Here is a 23,036-nt window from a genome sequence, read left to right on the forward strand (position 1 = left end):
CTGATCCAGCATCTGCAGTCTCTCGTGTCACCATTAATAAGCATCTCATTTCAAAACCAGAAAACAAAAGAAAAGCTGCTGTTGGTGGAAATGCCTATAGAGAATGGAACAAGGCTAACATTATAGATCAATGACTTTTCATCAGTGCAGAGAACTGTTAGAATTAAAACATGATTTAATTTGCATAGAGGGGAAGGGTTGCAGGGAATAATCAGAATATGGTGGTGGTTCAATTGGAGTGAGGATGGAGAAGCTTGTCAACTGGGGATCATCTGACTGGAAGAAATGCTACAAAAGAAGATGAGTGGAAACTGAAGAGAAATGAGAACAAAAAATGAAACACATCAGATGCTGGGAATCTGAAATAAGGAAGTGAATAATGGAAATACATAGCAAATCATGGAGAGAGGAACAGAATCAACATTGAAGGTTGATGACCTCTTGATCACCCGATCAATCTCATCACTGCCCTTATACTTATTTTTATTTGCAGCTGCAATGCACTTCCTCTGGAACTGCAACACTATATTCTACAAACCGGAAAAAAACGTACTGATGCTGAAAATCAAAGTAATACACACAAAATGCTGGAGAAGTTCAATAGGCCAGACAGCATCTATGGAAAAGAATAAGCAGTCAATGCTTGAGGCCAAGATCCTTCATCAGGATTAGGAAAAAAGAGATTAGAAGTCAGAGTAGAAGGTGGAGGGAGTAGAGGAAGAGGTACATAGTAGTAGGAGATAGGTGAAACTGAAGGAGGGGGAGGGGTAAAGTAAAGAGCTGGGAAGTAGATTGATGAACGAGATAAAAGCCTGGAGGAGGGGGAATCTGATAGGAGAGGACAGTTGGCCATGGAAGAAAGGAAAGGGGGTGGAATATCAGAGGATGGTGATGGGCAAGTAAGGAGATAAGGTGCTAGAGGGAAGTGGGAATGGGGGAATGATGAAGGGGAAGGTGGGGAAAAATTACTGGATCAGGTTATAAAGAATACCAACTAGAAAAGTACTGCCAGTGATAATTCTCATAATTATTGATATAAAATAATCTTGTCTTCATCCATACCTATTGATACATATCAACAATTTTCTTAAAAAGCATGAAAAAGTGCCTGATTTTTTGACAGAAGGTAAAACTTCTCTTTGTTCAAGGGGAAATATCAAATGACCCATCAAAATATTGTCTTATTGCTGTTATAAAATTGTAACATCTTGCAACTAATCACCACTCATTTAGATAACCACAATGTACTTACAGAAGAGAAGAAAGGATGTCGTAAGGTTATGAAAGGATGTAAAGAACAACAGATAACAGATTCTGTAATTCTAAAGCAAACCCGGAGGAAAAGCAGAAATCCTTCATGTTGTTATATTGACTACCAAAAAGCATTTGATTCTATCCCACGCTCATGGTTAATAGATGTTCTTAATATATATACACCACACCCAATGTTTATGAAATTCTCTCAACATCTGATGAAGCATTTGTGTACTATAATCACCCTAGCTATTAGCAACCAAAGAAGAGCAACCATCATTAGGAAAATAAACTGAGGCATTTTTCAGTGCGACTCTCTAAGCCTACTATAATTTTGTTTAGCTTTAAACCCATTCTTTCATTTACTAAATTGGATGAAAACAGGGTATCATATTAGAAACAACCAAACAAATTATAACTTGATACACCTTCTTTATAAGGACAATTTGAAATTATATGCACCTTCATGAGTAAAGCAATTCATTCAAATAGTAGCACTGTTTGCGAAAGATGAACTTTGGAGTAGATAAATGCAGAACGTTAAACATAAAGAAAGGTGCAGTAGGGCTAGTAGAATATAAAACAGAGCAGCAAGATACAACTGATGGATGGAGCCCAAAACTGCAAACAGTCCTCCAAGTGAGGTCTTACCAGTGCCTTATAGAGCCTCAACATCACATCCCTGCTCCTATACTCTCTTCCTCTAGAAATGAATGGCAACATTGCATTCGCCTTCTTCACCACCAACTCAACCTGGAGGTTAACCTTAACGGTACCCTGCATGAGGACTCCCAAGTTCTGTTGCATCTCAGAACTTTGAATTCTCTCCCCATTTAAATTTCTTCTACCAAAGTGTATGACCGTACACTTTTCAACATTGTAATTCATTTGCCACTTCTTTGCCCATTCTCCCAATCTATCCAAGTCTCTCTGCAGACTCTCTGCTTTCTCAGCACTACCGGCCCCTCCACCTAGCTTTGTATCATCAACAAACTCAGCCACAAAGCCATCTATTCCATAATCCAAATCATTGATAGGGAATGTAAAAAGAAGCAGCCCCAACACAGACCCCTGTGGAACATCACTGATAATCGGCAGCCAACCAGAATGGGATCCTTTTATTCCCCCTCTCTGTTTGCTGCCAATCAGCCAACACTCTATCCATGTATATAACTTTCCCATAATTCCATGGGGTCTTATCTTGTTTAGCAGCCTCATGTGTGGCACCTTGTCAAAGGCCTTCTGAAAATCCAAATACACAACATCCACTGCATCTCCCTTGTCTAAACTACTTGTAATTTCCTCAAAGAATTGCACTAAGTTTGTCAGGCAGGATTTTCCTTTAAGGAAACCATGCTGAGTTCTGCCTATCTTGTCATATGCCTCCAGGTACTCCATAACCTCATCCTTGACAATTGACGTAAAACAACTTCCCAACCACCGATGTCAAGCTAACAGGTCTATAATTTCATTTTGCTTCCTTGCCCCTTCTTAAATAGCGGAGTGACATTTGCAATCTTCCAGTCCTCTGGAACCAAGCCAGAATCTATTGACTTTTGAAAGATAATTGCTAATGCCTTTGCAATCTCCACTGCTACTTCCTTCAAAACACAAGGGTGCACTCCATCTGGTCCTGGAGATTTATCTACACTCAGACTATTCAGCTTCCTGAGTACTTTCTCTGTCGTAATTGTGACTGCACATATTTCTCTTCCCTGACACCCTTGAACATCCAGTATATTGCTGATGTCTTCCTCAGTGAAGACTGATGCAAAATACATGTTCAGTTCCTCCGCCATCTCCTCATTTCCCATTACAATTTCTTCAGCATCATTTTCTATCGGTCCTATATCTACTCTCACTTGTCTTTTACTCTTTATATACTTGAGAAGGCTTTTAGTATCCTCTTTGATATTATTTGTTAGCTTCCTTTCATAGTTCATCTTTTCCCTCTTCGTGACCTTCTTAGTTTCCTTTTGTAAGCTTTTAAAAACTTCCCAATCCTCTGTCTTCCCACTAATTTTTACTTCCTTGTATGCCCTCTGCTTTCTCTTTGACTTCTCGTCAGCCACGGTTGCATCATTTTTCCATTCAAAAATTTTTTCTTCTTTGGAATATATCTGTCTTGCACCTTCCTCACTTCTTGCATAAACTCCAGCAACTGCTGCTCTGCCGTCCTTCCCGCTAGTGTCCCTTTGCTGTCAACCTCGGCCAGTTCCTCTCTCATGCCACTGTAATTTCCTTTACTCCACCGAAATACCAACACATCGGATTTCAGCTTCTCTTTTTCAAATTTCACAGTGAACTCAATCATGTTGTGATCACTGCCTCCTAAGGGTTCCTTCACTTCCATCTTTCTAATCACCTCTGGTTCATTACACAATACCCAATCCAGTACAGCCGATCCCCTAGTGGGCTCAACAACAAGCTGTTCTAAAAAGCCACCTCGTAGACATTCTACAAATTCTCTCTCTTGAGATCCAGTGCCGACCTGATTTTCCCAATCCACTCGCATGTTAAAATCCCCCACAATTATCATAACACTGCCCTTCTGGCAAGCCTTTTCTATTTCCTGTTGTAATTTGTTGTCCACATCACTGCAGCTGTTTGGAGGCCTGTAGATAACTGTCATCAGGAACCTTTTACCCCGACGATTTCTTAGCTCAACCCATAAAGATTCTGTACCTTCTGATCCTATGTCAGCTCTTTCTAATGCTTTAATATCATTTCTTACCATTAAAGCCACACCACCCCCTCTACCTACCTGCCTATCCTCCCGATACACCACGTATCCTTGGACGTTCAGCTCCCAGAGGCATGCATCCTTCAGCCACGTCTCAGTGATGGCCATAATATCATACCTGCCAATCTGTAACTGTACAACAAGATCATCTACCTTATTCCTTATGCTGTGTGCATTTAAGTATAACACCTTAAGTCCAGTATTTGGTACTTTTTGCATTGATTGCACTGCAACTTTATTACATTGGGATGTCCCAGTGGCTGCAAATTTGCTCCATCACCTGCCTGTCCTTCCTGACATCCTTATTGTTCACTACCTTAGATCTATTTCTGTTTTCCCTCTCCCCCACTCCATCATTCTGGTTCCCATCCCCCTGCCAAATTAGTTTAAACCCTCCCTAACAGCTTTATTAAACCTTCCCGCCAGGATATTGGTCCCCCTAGGATTCAGGTGTAACCCATCCAATGCCAAGAAAATGCCAAGAGAAACTGGAAACAGTCCTGCCCATTACAGGATCCTACAGCAGTTTAACTCAATCTGATTACTTACACACGCACAATCAAGTGTCAAACAACATCCACCAAAATCTTGCATTAAATGACAAACTCATAAAAGACACCACACTTTACTATAAATACAAGCCTGATGCAGTTTTAGAGTCAGCGTCCTACAAACTATATTACAACTGATTCACCATTAGGACAATCCATAATAAGCAACTGGATATGATATGACAGGATAAACACAAACAACTTACTTCATAGATATAGCCATTCCAAACACACAGAACATACAGAAATTGTTAAGTGAAAAACACCAGAAATATGGTGAATGAAAAGAGGAAATTGAAAGATTAGGGAACATGAACAGGGTATACATTTTCCAAATAGTAATTCTATAACCGGTTCATCCCAAAGTCACTACACAATAGCCTTAAACAATTAGGCGTACATAGCAATATGAATGTAAATCTTCGGGAAGCCTCAATAATAAGAACTATTAGAATAGTCCAGAAATTCCTAACGTTGAGGAATGAGGAATGAGGAGGAGGAGGAGGAGAATAAGTTTCATTTAAATAGCATCTTTCATACAATAGACAATAGGTGCAGGAGTAGGCCATTCGGCCGTTCAAGCCAGCACTGCCATTCACTGTGATCATGGCTGATCATCCACAATCAGTACCACGTTCCTGCCTTCTCCCCATATCCCTTGACTCTGCTCTCTTTAAGAGCTCTACCTAACTCTTTCTTGAAAGCATCCAGAGAATTGGCCTCCACTGCCTTCTTTTTTTTTTTCCTACTGCCTTCTAATGCAGAGCATTCCATAGATCCACAACTCTGGATGAAAAAGTTTTTCCTCAACTCCGTTCTAAATGGCCTACCCCTTATTCTTAAACTGTGGCCTCTGGTTCTGGACTCCCCCAACATCGGGAACATGTTTCCTGCCTCTAGCGTGTCCAATCCCTTAATAATCTTATATGTTTGAATCAGATCCCCTCTCATCCTTCTAAATTCCAGTGTATACAAGCCCAGTCGCTCCAATCTTTCAACATATGACAGTCCCGCCATCCCGGGAATTAACCTTGTGAACCTACGCTGCACTATCTCAATAGCAAGAATGTCCTTCCTCAAATTTGGAGACCAAAACTGAACACAATACTCCAGGTCTGGTCTCACCAGGACCCTGTACAACTGCAGAAAGATCTCTTTGCTCCTATACTCAACTCCCCTTGTTATGAAGGCCAACATGCCATTAGCTTTTTTCACTGCCTGCTGTACCTGAATGCTTACTTTCAATGACTGATGTACAAGAACACCTAGATATCATTTTGCTTCACCTTTTCCTAACTTGACTCCATTTAGATAGTAATCTGCCTTCCTGTTCTTGCCACCAAAGTGGATAACCTCACATTTATTCACATTAGACTGCATCTGCCATGCATCTGCCCACTCACCCAAACTGTCCAAGTCACCTTGCATTCTCCTAACATCCTCCTCATACTTCACACTGCCACCCAGCTTTGTGTCATCTGCAAATTTGCTAATGTTATTTTTAATCCTTTCATCTAAATCATTAATGTATATAATCCCTTCATCTAAATACATTAAGATCTAGGCTCAAAGTGTTTTATAAAATTAGAAATCATAAGTAAAAACAAACATTGTGTAGAACAAATGTAACCGATATACCAAATTATATAAATATAATCCACATCAACAGACATTAAGTAATCCTATGAGTAGGCCAAATTGAGGCCTTTAACATGTCTGACAAGTGTGGGATGGGACGCTGCTAGAGTTGAATATCTATCCATACCATTTGACAGGTTCCTGAAGAGCGATTGCTATTTAATCACGTATTTTAAATGACATACCCATTGGTTGGAGGCTTTTTACTCTTCTTTTCTAGTTACTTGTCCTGCTTTCTAAGCCCCCTGCTCCTGGTCATGTGAGTCATCCAGGAGCATCTCTACCAAGGCCCCCCATGCACCAAGGGTAATGGTTTCATGGATATTCCTGTACATACCCTTCTCCTTGCACCCTGTACAAAAAGAAAAGTTTGTCTCCTTGCTCTTGATACAGTAAGCTTCCAATGGCCACAAACAAATGCATTGGCTGAACTGCTATGCCCCATTTTGGCAAGGCTGGTTGTCAGCTCAGTGCTGTGTACGGATAGGCACTTGCTGTGACTACTTCCACTGTTCACATTTGCATGTGCACAAAATTACAGCTCTACATAGATTAATAAATCATCTGTGTTCTTGATTCATATGGAAAGATAAAGAAAAATTGACACCCATAGACTGAAGGGAATGAAGCTGTCTAAACCACTTTTATTGCCAGTAATTCAAAAAATAAAGACTGAAACTTTTGATACGAACAGGTTGGCATTTAGTTTCAGTATGTGTGATGTTTGCATAATGTGAGATATTTTGCTTCACAAAAATAGTAAATGCTAAAAGGACCAAGGATTTCAAACACCAGAATGGTGAATGGCATTGGAATAGGCTGATTCAATAAAGTTAAATCCTCAGGGATTAGTCAACAATGTTAAATAGTCGACTCTGTTTACTACCGTCAAGCATAAGAAGGCTTGCATTTGGAATATATGTTGAAGTGATTCACTCTGACACAAATAGAGTATGCAAACACCTCACAGGATGCTTACTTTCTTTCATTTGGATGTTTATTGGGGTTGAGAACTATATTCAATTAAGGTAACCACTGCCGCACCTGATTTAACTGTTTTAGATTTTATTATTTTAAGATTGTTCCTGAAAAATATCAATCTCTAAATAAACTTATTCCCTAGGTTCTGATGAAACTGCTGGTTAGAATAACAAATGAGACTGGTGATTTGTTCTCCAATTAAATATTTTACCCAAATTACCCGGAAAAGAAAACCATGGAAAATATATTTACTACTAAAGTGCTAATTTTTTAACAAATGCATTTAATTCTAATAATTCCTTTCTACAAATGGTGAAAAATTATTATTAGAAATATTCTTCAGTGTTACCTGTTATCTGAATGATTATTAAGCAGATTTTTAAAGTTTTCTGTGATAAATATAATCTCACCTACTGTAAAACATCCGTGAGTCTGTTGCATCGTGATAAGCACAGATGAACAATTTTAGGTAAGGATTTCAAACACGGCAAAGCAGCTGGGGGTGCTCAAGGACTTTCCTTGCTATTCAAGGGCAGCTTGGACGCACATGGTTGTAATGACATTCTACTTGATAGCCTCCACTTGTAATGACGTAGATCCAATCCAACTGTGAGGCATGTTGTAAAGAACATCAGCCGTGGGTCATTACTGACGTGAAATGTTCCTCTGCCATTCTCTTGCCTCAGTGAGCACTGTCCTAGTTTATATTCCATGAACACTAAGCCTTACACGATCCAAAGAGTTGAAATTTTACAGTACAATACTGAAAAAAAACCTGAACTTCAATACAGGCATTATAAGAAGACAGCTTATTGATATAAATCAAGCAACCAATCTGCTGCAGATTTCCACAAGCATATTGCTTTGTACTACTGGGTGGAGGAGGGGGTGGTCAGCAACTTTATCCTTTGTCCCAGCTGGAAGTGGAAGGTGTATCAGTGTGATAATTTGCAAACTAACCTTGTAAATTTGATTGGTACTTAGGCAACTGTTGGTGTGTCATTACCATCAAGTCCAGTGGGATCACTGGATAATCGAAATCTATGGGATCATGTTTGTGCAATGAACAATTCCATTTACCAGCTATCTAGGTCATACAAGCACCCTTCAGATGTGCTGGGGATTTTTGCCTTCACTGCCCTTTCAGACACAGAGTTCCTTGTGACACATTGAGAGAAATTATTTCTCCTCAACTCCCCACTAATCCTTCTGCCAATTAACTTCAATCTATGCCTCCAGGTTACTGGCATCTCTGTGAAAGGAAATAGGTTTTTCCAGTTAACCCTGTCAAAGCCTTTCATAATTATGTTTGCCTCAATTACATCTTCCCTCAATCTCCTTAGTTCCAAAGAAACCCTCTGCCTAAACAGTCTCCTCAAAGCTGTAATTCCTCAGCATAGACCCTTTCTTGTAAATGTCTCACACTAATTTGGTGCTAATAATGTCTTTAAGACCTGAAGTGCTCTAGAAGTAGGACTGCTTCAGTTATAAGGAAGATCTTTCTTTCTTTATCAATCTTTTTATTAATTAAAAAGTACTTGTATATAAATAAGAGGAGAGTTATCTCAAATATCTATATCGATAACAATTCATATAAAAGGTAAAAAAACATTATCAAGATTATACATTGTATGAATTTAATAATATACTATAAAAATAAGATAATCAATTCTCCTGTTATCATTCCACGAAAAGAAGAAAGAAGATAAAGAAACTTTTATAATTTCTATATACATAAAAAAACACCCCACTAAACAAAAAAGAAACAAAAATAAATGAAAAAGAGAGAGAAAAAAGGGATTGGGCAGCTCATACTGAGAGTAAAAGCAAGAAAAGAAGAGAAACTTTCTGATCAAATCCAATAAGGAAGATCTTGATAGACATGGACTTCATTGCCGGAAGGTGTAGGTAAACTTATAGAGGAATATTAAATATGAGGGGCATGGATAAAGGAAATGGTCACATTTTAAACCAGAATCAGATTTAGTATCACTGGTATATGTCATGAAGTTTGTTGCTATGCAGCAGTAGTACATTGCACTACATAATAATAAAAACTTCAAACTCCAGTAAGATGTGTATATAGAAGATGCAAAGGAGGCTAAAATTAGTGAGGTAGTGTTCATGGGTTCAATGTCCATTCAGAAATCTGATGGCAGAGGGGAAGAAGCTGTTCCTGAACCACTGTGTGTGTGCCTCCAGGCTCCTGTACCTCCTTCCTGATGGTAACAATGAGAAGAGGACATGTCCTGGGTGGTCCTTAATGATGGTGATCCTTGAAGAGGTAATGGATGTTAGTGAGGCTAGTGCCCATGATGGAGCTGATGCAGTCCATTAGAATGCTCTGTGTAGTACATCTATAGAAATTTGTGGGGGTGTCTTTGGTGATTTACCAAATCTCCACAAACCCCTTATGAAATATAACCACTGTCATGTCTTCTTTGCAACTGCATCAATATGTTGGGCTCAAGCTAGATCCTCAGAAATCTTGCCACCCAGAAACTCGAAATTGATCACCTCACCCTTTCCGCTTGCAATCACGATAAGGATTGGTGGGTGTTCCCTCGTCTTACGCTTTCTGAAGTACACAATTAATTCTACAGTTTTACTAACGTTGGCCACAAAGTTGTTGCTGTGATACCACTCAACCAGCTGATCTATCTCGCTGCTGTCTGCATTATCGTCACCAACTGAAATTCTGCCAAAAATAGATATGTCTTCAGCAAATTTACAGATGGCATTTCAGCTATGCCTAGCCACACAGCCATGAGTGCAGGGAGAGTAGAGCAGTGGACAAAGCACACATTATTGAGGTGTGCCATTGTTGACTATTAGTGAAGTGGTGATGTTATTTCCAATCTGTGCAGACTGTAGCCTTTCGGTGAGGAAGTCGAGGATCCATTTGTAGAGAAAGGTACAGAGGCCCAGGTTCTGGATTGATCAGAACTGTAAGAATAGTTGTGTTAAACATTGAGCTGTAGTCAATAAAAAGCAGCTTGATGCAAGTATTAGTATTGTTCAGGTGATCCAAGGCCAAGTGAAGAGCTAATGAGATCGCATCCACTGGAGACCTATTGTGGCGATAGGTAAACTGCAGTGGGTCCACCTCCTTGCTTAGCCAGGAGTTCATTCTAGCCATAACCCACTTCTCAAGGTACTTCATCACCATAGATGTGAGTGCTACAGGACAATAGTCAGCAAGGCAGCCCACCCTGCTCTTCTGGGGCACTGGTATGATTGTTAACCTTTTGAAGCAGGTGCAACTTCCAACTGTAGAAATGAGAGATTGAAAAAGTCTATGAACATACCCGCCAATTGATTGGCACATGTTGTCAGAGTCCTACCAGGTACACCATCTGGTTCTGTCACCGAGTGAGAGTTCACCCTCATGAAAGATGTTTTAACGTCAGAAAGAGAGAACGCAGGGTCACCAGGTGCTGAGGTGTCCACTTATGATAGTGGATAGCTTCTAGTAAAATGAATGCTTTTAAAAAAATAAATAGAACACTTCTCCAATGTCTTTTGTAGAAGATTTCCTCACTGTGATAGGTGTGATTAGATCTCCACTGTCTTCCTTTTAGGTACTGCACTTGAAACTGAAGTGTATGCAAGCATCATACTTGTCAGATCGCCAGCAGGTGGTAAGTGTGGGCTCCCACACCTCTGCCCCTCTGACCCTCAACACAGGTACCCCTCAGGGCTGTGTTCTAAGTCCCCTCCTTTACTCTCTGCATACCCAGACTGTGTCGCCACCCACAGCGCCAATCTGCTCATTAAATATGCTGATGACGCTACACTGATTGGCCTAATCTCAAATTATAATGAAGCAGCCTACAGAGAGGAAGCCATGAACCTGACACAGTGGTGTCAAGAAAACAACCTCTTCCTCAATGTCGCAAAAACAAAGGAGCTGGTTGTGGACTACAGGAGGAATGGAGACAGGCATGGGGACAGGCCCTATAGACATCAATAGATCTGAGGGTGAGAGGGTGAACAGCTTTAAATTCCTTGGCATATCGCCGAGGATCTCACGTGGTCTGTAGATACCGGTTGTGTGGGGAAAAAGGCACAACAGCATCTCTTTCACTTCAGGCAGTTGAAGAAGTTTTGTATGGGCCCCCAAATTCTAAGAACTTTCTGTAGATGCACATTTGAGAGCATCCTGACTGGCTGCATCACTGCCTGGTATGGGAACTAAGCAGAGAGTGGTGTGGATAGCCCAGTGCATCTGTAGGTGTGAACTTCCCATTATTCAGAACATTTACAAAGACAGGTGTGTCAAAAGGGCCTGAAGGATCATCCCAACTACAATCTATTCCAGTTGCTACCATCCGGGAAACAGTACCACAGCATAAAAACCAGGACCAACAGGCTCCGGGACAGCTTCTTCCACCAGGCCATCAGACTGATGAATTCATGCTGAGGCTACTGTATTTCTATGATATATTGTCAGTCCTGTGTACATAATATTTATTATTAATTACTATAGTTGATCATTGCACATTTGAATGGAGATGTAATGTGAGATTTTTACTCCTTATGTATTTAAAGGATGTAAGTAATAAAATCAATTCATTCAATTCAATTCAAAATGCTGCAGTAACTCAGCAGGCCAGGCAAATTCTATGGGGGGGGGGGGGTATAAACAGTTATTATTTCACGCTCCCTGAACCATCGACTGTTTACCTCCTTCCATAGATGCAGCCTGATCTGCTGATTTCTTCCAGCATTTTTGTGTGTGCTGCTCTGATTTCCAGAACATTTTGTGTTAATACTGTAAAAGCAAGACAGTTGGCAAGAAACAGGCCAGTTGGTTCGTGATAGGGGTGGATTTCAATAGTGTTGAAGTTTTAATAGATTAGTGGTATTTACAGTTTGTGACTGACATTCCTAAATGAGATAAAAAAGTAAATGGTACAAATCCTCACACAGCTAATCTTAAAGAATGAAGTCCAGAAAGTATATTTGAGCAAAAGGAAGGCTGAAGAATCATACACATATTCAGCTGTTGTAATACCAATTAAACACTCAATTCCACACAGCAATTGCCTTACTGAGTTGTGCCCTGCTCAGGCAAAGTAAAACAAATCCAGTCTATGGTCTTAATCATTAGGAAGTGAAGGAAGGTGTCATCATTCACTTTATTAAGAAAATAACTATTCTCTAATCACCTTCTTGATGATGTCCAGTTTGAATTTCACCAATATCACTCAGTTCCAGATCACATCATAGCCATGGTCCATATATAGACCAAAGACCTGAATTCTGGAGGTAAGGTAGGAGTGTAGTGACTTCACTTCTCATCAAGGCATCATTTGACTGAACATATTGTGAAGACTGGATTCATAAGTATCTGGTGAAAAGCACATTAATGATAAATTTGCTTTGAACTTTGAACATCATTTTCTGTAGAAAGGAAGATAATTGGAGTTGTTAGAGATCAAGCAGACCGGGCCAGAAAACCACATTTTTCAGGACAATTTCATAGGGTCTATTATCTTCAGCTGATTTTGACTTTCCTTCCATCATAATGTCAGAAATGAGAAAGCTGACTGGTGTTTGCACTATTTTTAATTCTGTTCTTTCAGACAGACAGACAGACAGACATACTTTATTGATCCCGAGAGAAATTAGGTTTTGTTACAGCCGCACCAACCAAGAATAGTGAAGAAATATAGCAATATGAAACCATAAATAATTAAATAATAATAAGTTAATCATACCCAGTGGAAATAAGTCCAGAACCAGCCTATTGGCTCAGGGTGTCTGACACTCCAAGGGAGGAGTTGTAAAGTTTGATGGCCACAGGTAGGAATGACTTCCTATGATGCTCAGTGTTACATCTCGGTGGAGATTAATTTTAGTAAATGAATTGGTCCATGCCTGCTAGCAGCGAGACAGACATCCATCTTCTATGGAAAGTCATACTGGTGCTACACAAGTTCCAGATAGCGACCATCTCCAACAGGAATCCAATCATGACATTTAATGGCATTATCACCACCAGTCGAGCAAGGGTATCCTGGTGTTACTAATGACCAGAACGTAAGAATCGTTTAGTGAAAGGCTCACTTCCAGACATTCCTTTGTGTTTCACTAAACATAAGGCATCAGCATGATAGAATATTGTTCATCATGGAATATTGCATGATAGAGTATTGTGTTGGAGCATTTTAAAGGGGTTAAATATGATAGAAAAATAGTGGTTTAAACATAGAAACATAAAAATCTTATAGCACAATACAGGCCCTTTGGCCCACAAAGCTGTGCTGAACATGGCCTTACCTTAGAACTACCTAGGCTTACCCATAGCCCTTGATTTTTCTAAACTCCAAGTATCCATCCAGAAGTCTCTTAAAAGACCCTATCACTTCCACTTCCGCTGCCCAAACCGGCAGCCCATTCCATGCCCTTACCACTCTCTGTGTAAAAAACTTATCCCTGACATCTCCTCAGGGAGGGAATACCAGAGCTTAGGGCTTTGGAAACCGAAGGCATGCTGATCACTGTTGGAACAAATAATTTGAGTAGAGTTGATACTTTTAAGCTAGGGGAGTTTTCACATACAATGGGGGAGGTTGGCAAGATGGTGCAATATTAAAATCGAAGCTTTGCTTAATTGAGGCCCTGTGTTAGTTAGCAAACAATGGGTATTTGTAGTGAGATGGGATGAATATCTTTCACACCTCTAGCCGTTCATCTGTTTCTGTATTATTTTTCAGGTAGATCATATGCAATTAAAAATATCTTTACACTGGCATTGTCTTTGTTTTTCTTTGTTAAGATCTCATCACCATCTTATCACAAATATTCTCCTTGTTCCATTCATCCCTCCTCCTCCTCTGTAACATTAAAAAAACATGATTTTCTTAACTCTGCTTGTTCTGATAAAAGATAATTGATATGAAATGTTAACTTCAATTCTTTCTTGATAGTTGCTGCCTGACCTGGTGGTTATTTCCAGAACAGTTGTAATAGGAAATATAAATTCTGATTTCTGGCAATTACAGTTCTGTGGGTTTTAAGCCATTGCTTCTATCAAAAAATGTTATATCTGCTGCTTTGTTGTCTATTGCAATATCACACAATGGACTATGACTGCAGAAATCATTCCCATCAATTCTCAATCAGACTGAAGATGCAAAATTATAAAGCAGGCATTGCTCTTGAATATAGGACATATGAGGATGGCATCCAACTTGCTACCATAATATGGAAGCTTTTTGTTTCCTTTTTTACAAATGAAAGGGATTAAACATTTAGAAGTTGGGATTTTTTTTTAACAAGTACAAAGCAGTCTTTTGCTGATACAGTTCAGCTAACAATGAAGCTGTTAAACATCTACAAAGCAGAAGTTATTGCTACAATTTGCTCACCCATTTAGCATCACATTTAGATAATAAGGTAAAGATAACAATAAGATAAAGAAAGAAAGAAAGAAGCACTTTAATTTTTAGTATGGATGAAGGCTCACAAGAGTTACATTGAAGATTTGAAGTAACTGGGAAGTGTATATCAATAAATAATTAAAAATTAAATGTCAAAGGCAGATTCAATGTAGAGCAATAATTAATAAGAATTTTTAAAAAGCTCTTTGCCTAATTATTCCATGAACCGCATGTGCACATTCTGCTAAATGACGTGCCATCTCTAATATAGAGGTATTTTTTTTAAATGTCTTTCTTTTTGAATGTTTGTTTGTACCTTTTTATGTTAACTATGATAAAGTTTGTTGATGATGCTAGTTACTCTGATGTACATTTTAATAAAGAAATATTATAATTAATAGTCATTAGGGTCAATTGCTGTGTTCTGGTACAATTCAGTGATATCATTAATTTCATTTATTGGATGTATTAAATGCAAAGATTATTGGATATCTAATGAAACATACGGAAATTTATTCCACCATTTTATCTTATGAGAACTGTTTGCATCATTCTAATAACTATTACTCTAATAAAAAAAATTGGATAGGTATATGGACAGGAAAGGAATGGAGGGTTATGGGCTGAGTGCAGGTTGGTGGGACTAGGTGAGAGTAAGCGTTCAGCATGGACTAGGAGGGCCGAGATGGCCTGTTTCCGTGCTGTAATTGTTATATGGTTATATAACATATTTTCATTGAAACATTGTGAGACAGAAACTTCAAACTCCAATAACTCAGAGAAAATTGCACAAATGTAACTTTGTTAACAAGGCAAGGTGGGGGTATTCTAATACTCATCCCATTTTGAGTATCCCAATACTCATCCAAATTCAGAATAACAAAACATTACATTGTTTTCATTGTAATCTAATAGAGTTATTTGGTAAACAACATTTGAATCTTTAAGAAAAACCCTATTCATGAATGTCAAATTCAAATGTATTGTAAGGTTTTTTAAAACTGTAAACAACAATGTTCCTCATTCCCTTCATAACTTTTATACCAGTACCCATTAAGGGAAAAAATGTTATCTAATCACATGAAATTAAGATTTGTCACTCCAGTCAGAAAAGAGTATCGGGTAATTTCTGTAAAGCCAGGAATTCCTACCTCTAGTACAAGCCAAAGCTGATGTTTATTCCTCGCATCCCTCTTATAGTACATTCCATAGAACTTGACAACATTTTCATGATCTGAGAGCGCTCGAAGAATATTATACTCAACCTCGATTTCTTCGTCAATGTCCTAAGGTAAATAAGAATGATTAACACAATTGAAATATCTATAGAAAGTCCACCAATTACACTATCTTCTCGAGGCTAAATTTTCAAAACCTGGTTCTTAATAAAATTACGTTAATGATCTTTTAAAACTGCATTCCAAATATGAATAAAAGATCCAATGCAATTAGAAGATTAAGAGGATTCTTAACAGTTTGAAGCTCTCTTCCTACTACTTTAATCTATGGAAAAAGCTATTTGGGGAATGATTTTGCCAGTAATTACAAGACCCTTGAACCTCATTAAGGTGAGATTTTCTTGATGTGTAAGTTGCTTCATTGTTATGGACCTCCTCAATTGCAAGAACATAAAGACCATGTACTAGAAAATGCAATTCAAATAGATGGCAACTCAATGGACAGCATGTTCATGATGGGCCAAAGGATCATGCTATTAGACAAAGCAATTATAGATCATAGAACAGTACAGCATAGGGGGATGAGTTTTGGCCCCAATGCCTTGATAAATATGATGCTGAATTAAACTAACATTTTATGTCTATGACTGAGCTCAACAGTAAAGGTGCTTCCCTCCTAAATGCTGACCGAACTCCTTCTTCTACCTCTAGCTCTTCTCTCACCTCCCTCCTTTACCCGACACCCTTTCCAAACAATATTATCACCCTCCTCATAAACTCTGTCTCTCCAAATGCCTTTGAATTCTGTTTCAATAATGGCTCAGTGGTTTTATTATTTTCAATCCCTAAACATTAAAAACTTGGTCACCACTTTTGAAGTTTGAGAACAAGAAAGTTATTTCTTTTTTTCCCAGTCTTCTCTCTCTTTACACGAGTATTCCATTGACTCATAACTCATTATTCTCAGTCTAAGGCCACAGTAAGATTGCACTTTAGTAGAATAAGGTGGTAAACTATTTTCTAAATGGGGAGAAAATTCAGAAATCAGAGGTGTAAATGGACTTTAAAAGTCCTCATGCATGATTCCCTAAAGGGTAGCTTGCAGGTAAGGAAGGCAAATGCAATGTCAGCATTCATCTTGAGAAGACTAGAAGCTAAAAACAAGGATGTAAAGCTGAAACTTTTAGGACATTGGTCAAACCACATTTGGAGTATTGTGACCAATTTTGTGCCTCTTCTCTGGGAAGGGATCTACTGGCATTGGAGAGAATGTTAATGAGGTTCACAAGAATGATCCCAGGAATGAAAGGGTTAACATATGAGGAGCATTTGATGGCTCTAGGCCTGTACTTGTTGTAGTTTAGAAGAACGGGTTGGAGGTGGGGGGGGGGGGGGGGGGATCTTACTGAAACCTATTGAATATTGAAAGGCCTAGTTAAAGTGGATGTGGAGAGAATGTTTCCTACAGTGAGGAGTCTAGGACCAGAAGGTACAGCCTCCAAAAGCAAGGATGTCCCTTTAGAATAGAAATGAGGAGGAATTCCTTAAGCTAGAGTATGATGAACTCTGTGAAATTCATTGCCATATACAGCTGTGGAGGCCAAGTCATTAAGTGTATTTTAAGTGGAAGTTGATAGTAAGGCAATCAAATGTTATAGGGAGAAGGTAGGAGAATTTGGCTAAGAGGGATAATGAATGATGGAATGATAGAGCAACTCATTAGGCCAAATAGCCTAGTTCTATCCCCATTGTCTTATGGTCTTGAGTTATGTCATGTGTACAGCAATAAAGAATTGTTGTCCTTCATCCTCTTCCTTGACCATTTCACTAATTTTCACCTTATTTACCTGTCCGTTCTTCTCAGACAAGTCTTTTAGACAGTTCACTGCTATAGTTCTGCTCACTGAATTTCCTTTCATACCTGATCTTTATTTGTATTATACCTCTGCCCATATACAATTCAAAACTGCACCATTGACCTATTTATATGACTGATGTGTTATTTTTCAAATATTGCCTAGATCCAGAGAAATTGCTTACACCAATATCATTTGCCTTTATTTCCATTAATCTTCAAATATTGACACACCCTCTATTCTTTAATAGATATTGTGTCCAGAGAAACCTAATTAACTCCAACTTTATTGCATGGGGATTTGGCACAAGATTTGATGCATTTTCATTTCTAAGGTTGCATTGCATCCCAGACATTGTTAATACGCTAGGTTCATGCAAAAGTGTCCTATCTCAAACTTTGGCTTAATTCCTACAGTGAAAATAAACTTAAACATCAATAAATCCTGGCATCCTCAATTTCAATACATATTGTAATATATATTTGTAATGTTAAATAAACCTTATTTTCTGAATTTGGTGTACTTCACATTAGATATATTCTTTTCCAGTTTTCTTTACATAACCTACATATTTTTCACAGACAGATCTTGGAAACGATTTCCAAAGTCAAAAACAAACCAATCACCAGGGCAGCGTTTAGAATATCCCCAAGAAACCAAGCTGGAAGCAATTAGACAAGTTCAGTGGTTTGCAAATTAGACTGATTACTTGTTTCCTGGTTTACACATTTGATTTTAAGAAAACCCTCATCCTCCTGATACAAAATAATATTAAAATATAACCATAGTTCAAATGTGATTTTAATAGAGCCATAGTCAATTACCCCTCAGCAGTGGTAAATTGACACAGACAGTGCAAAGTGTACCCTTTCAAGGCATTTGGTTTGCAGGGTGATTGTACTGATGAAAAAGTTAATAGCATTGATGTTTGTTTAAAATAGGTATACAATAAAATGTTTAAGTCTATTAACTTTTTTAGCTCCCAGAACTGAATTTCGTTCATTGACACTTTCAAATAATCAAGTTACATCTTCCTTTGTGAACTCGCATGTGTGAACTGGTGATTCTGCGTAACAGAATGTGCTCATGGTATTAAGCTACATCCCAGGGAGAAGAGGGAAGAATACCTGGAGAAAGGTGGAAGGTAGCTGTCATTCTTGGCAAGGTACAGAGCTGTTGGTTGGAAAGTAGGATGGTTGGTATAGTGCAGGAAAGTGGTGTTCACATAAAGGTCATCGATCATCTTTATTGGACAACGGAGCAATCTTGAGCAGGGAGTGATCTATATCTGCTACTGTTTTTTTGTTGTTGTTATGTTTTTATGTTAAGTATTCTACTCTTTAGGACTTTGTGTAGAAATTTTCCCTCAGCCATGGGTACTAATCATTTAAGTGAGTTGATTGTTTACAGATACCAGTGCAACATTTACACAGCACCAACACAGAAAAATAGCACCAATGGTCCTTTTGGTTGAGCATTTCACTTGAGGAGAGAAGTTGATTGGGACTGCAGTAAATGGTGGTGGGGACAGTTTAGAGCGAGGACTGGGGTCAGACTGTGTTAGGCAATTGTATCAGTGTAGAGGATAGATGTTAACTACTTTACCTATGTTGGAGAACACTGTGATGTAAAGAACATGAAATGTTTCCTTTGACAGTCATCCTGGGCGGGATGGTCTAAGGTCACAAGCAAATAATCAAAAAAAAACTAATTTGTGCCTGGGGTGGGAACTGCACAAGGGTGCTTGATTACATGAAACATCTGCTTGGATTTTCCAAATAATGTGAAGTATTGGAATATTATTTTTATGTACCAAGATACAGTGAAAGTTTGTGTTGCATACTGTTCATACAGATGACATCATTATATAGTGCATTGAGGTAAAACAGTGCAGAGGAAAGTGTAAATGCTACTGAGAAAGTGTAGTGCCGGTGAATAATGAAGTGAAAAATCATAATCATAAATCATTAGGTTATGAGATCAAGTCCATCTTTTAGTAAAAAAGCTCCATTCGAGAGTCTGATGACAGCAGGAATGAAGCTGCCTTTGTGATTAGTGGTATGTGCTTTTAAGCATTTGTATCTTCTGCCTGAAAGGAGAGGGGAGAAGAGAGAATGTCCAGTGTGGGTGGGGTCTTTGGTTATGTTTTTAACTGAGGCATTGAGAAGTATGGACAGAGACCACAGAGGAGAGACTGGTTTCTGTGATGTGCTATGATTGTAATCTGATAGAAACATTAAGCTATTTGATATATAGATAATTCTGAAATCCTCATCTTGACTTTGATTCTATTGAAGTCACTTAATTTCAGAAGAGTACATCACACATACACATGACTAAGACAAATACCTATGCATTTTGCTCCTTAAATGATGCTAGGCACCAGAGGTTTTAGCAGCTATACAGTATTTATTTTAAAATAATGGACAGGACATAGGAAAGCCAATGGTTAAAGGGAAGGGAGAAATTCTGGGCGTGGATGCAAGTGTTTTCTGAAACAAAAGTATTGCTCTCACTTAGGTCAAAGAAAGAAATATATATTTATGGCCATTTACCAACAGGAGCCTAATCCCCCAATTCCACCTAAGGTAATAAATCTGATTTAAATTCTTCCCTGTTTGATTGAAGGACAGTCTTAACATTCTTTTACTTCACCACAATAGCACCTCTTAGGGATCAGAAAGTGAAACTTCATTCCAAGACAATTGTGCAGAAGATACAAAGGCTTCAAAGCACGCATCAGCTTCTATCCCATTGTTATCATACTCTATAAAACATCTCTTGTATGGTAGGTAGGTAAGACCATAAGACATAGAAGAAGAATTAGTCTGTTTCATCATTCTATCATGGCTGATTTATTATCCCTCTCAACCCAATTCTCTTGCCATCTTTGACGCCCTTACTAATTAAGAACCTATATGTTTTAAATATACTCATTGATTTGGTCTCCATAGCCATCTGTGGCAAAGAATTCTACAGATTCACCACCCAGCTGAAGAATTTATGCTCATCTCTGTTCTCAAGGTACATCCTTGTATTCTGAGGCCGTGTCCTCTGATCCAAGAAAAGATCATAATGAGATAGTTTGTGAGATCAAGTGTCTATTTAGGACTCTTGACCTCACAATCTACCTCTTAATGATCTTACACATTATTGCTTACCTGCACTGCACTTCTTTTGCAGCTTTTACACTTTATTCTGCATTGTTATTGTTCTATGTCAATGCACTGTGGAATGATGTCATCTGCATGAACAAAATGGAACACCAGCTCCATAGCAAAGAAAGCCCAGCAGCATCTCTACTTGCTGTGAAGGCTGAGGCAAGTCCATCTCCCACCCCCCCCCCCTCCTCATCGCATTTTACAGAGGCTGTATTGAGAACATCCTGAGAAGCTGCATCACTGCCTGGTTTGGAAATTGCACCATCTCGGATCGTAAGACCCTGCAGCGGACAGTGAGATCAGCTGAGAAGATCATTGGGGTCTCTCTTCACGCCATCACGGACATTTACACTACACACTGCATCCGCAAATCAAACAGCATTATGAAGGACACCGCGCACACCTCAGACAAACTATTCTCCCTCCTGCCATCTGGGAAAGACACTAAAGCATTCAGGCTCTCACGACCAGACTATGTAATGGTTTCTTCCCCCAAGCTATCAGACTCCTCAATACCCAGAGCCTGGACTGACACCTTACTGTTCTATTGTCCTGTTTATTACTTATTGTACTGCCTGCACTGTTTTGTGCACTTTATGCAGTCCTGGGTAGGTCTGTAGTCTCGTGTAGTTTTTTTTTGTTTTTTTGTGTAATTCAGTCTAGTTTTTTGTACTGTGTCATGTAACACCATGGTCTTGAAAAACATTGTCTCATTTTTACTATGTACTGTACATAGCAGTTATGGTCGAAATGACAATAAAAGTGACTTGACTTGATTTGACTTGAAAATGCAAGTCAAGCTTTTCACTCTAAATCAATAGCAATACCAAAGCTAACATTTCAGTTCGATTACCCTCACCAGAAATGCCAAGTAAATAATATAATTTCTTCTCTCACTTCGTCTATCATTCTCAGTCATTTCCTATTTTACGAACTGATTCCACTCATTATGACTTCTGATTTTCAAACCTTATTTTAAAATATTAGGAGGTGAATTTTAATGGCTGATAATCTGGTGGTGTGGACCTTCTCCCTATACCACCCAGCCACACTGCTTTGGCACCTACGTTACAGCTCTTCAGGCATTTTCAAATGTGTAAAAATGTAATAAGGTCAGAGTGGTTGTAGATGAGTCATATTCTGCACAGAGGCTGGTGACCAGTGGAGTGCCTCAGGGATCTGTTCTGGGACCCCTTCTCTTCGTGATTTTTATAAATAACCTGGATGAGGAAGTGGAGGGCTGTGTTATTAAATTTGCTGATGACACAAAGGTTGGAGGTGTTGTGGATAGTGTGGAGGGCTGTCAGAGTTTACAGCGGGACATTGATAGGATGCAAAATTGGGCTGAGAAGTAGCAGATGGAGTTCAACCCAGATAAGTGTGAGGTGGTTCATTTTGGTAGGTCAATATGATGGCAGAATATAGTATTAATGGTAAGACTCTTGGCAGTGTGGAGGATCTGAGGGATCTTGGGCTCCGAGTCCATAGGACACTCAAAGCTGCTACGCAGGTTGACTGTGGTTCAGAAGGCATACAGTGCATTGGCTTTCATCAATCATGGCATTGAGCTTAAGAGCTGAGAAGTAATGTTGCAGCTATATAGGACCCTGGTCGGACCCCACTTAGAGTACTGTGCTCAATTCTAGTCGCTTCACTATAAGAAGGACATGGAAACCATAGAAAGGGTGCAGAGGAGATTTACAAGGATTTTGCCTGCTTTGGGGAGCATGCCTTATGAGAATAGATTGAGTGAACTCAGCCTTTTCTCCTTGGAGTGACGGAGGATGAGAGGTGACCTGATAGAGGTGTACAAGATAATGAGAGGCATTGATTGTGTGGATAGTCAGAGGCTTTTCCCCGGGGCTGAATTGGCTAACACGAGAGGACATAGTTTTTAAGGTGTTTGGAAGTAGGTACAGAGGAGATGTCAGGGGTAAGTCAGAGGTAAGTTTTTTACCCAGAGAGTGGTGAGTGCATGGAATGGGCTGCCAGCGGCAGTGGTGGAGGTGGAAACGATAGGATCTTTTAAGTGACTCCTGGATGGCTACATGGAGCTTAGAACAATAGAGGGCTATGGGTAAAGCCTAGGTAGTTCTAAGGTAGGGACATGTTCAGCACAGCTTTGTGGGCCAAAGGGCCTGTATTGTGCTCTATGTCCTCTATGTTTCTATTATATAGTGTCTGGTTTGGTGCTCAGCATATTCCATTCTACAGCTTTCTGCAAAGTATTAAAGTAAGTTCTTGCTACGTTCTGTCACTAATTCTAAGAACACTCTTTCTCCTTCA

This window comes from Hypanus sabinus, chromosome 6, assembly GCF_030144855.1.
Source record: "Hypanus sabinus isolate sHypSab1 chromosome 6, sHypSab1.hap1, whole genome shotgun sequence".
NCBI classification, from domain to species: domain Eukaryota; kingdom Metazoa; phylum Chordata; class Chondrichthyes; order Myliobatiformes; family Dasyatidae; genus Hypanus; species Hypanus sabinus.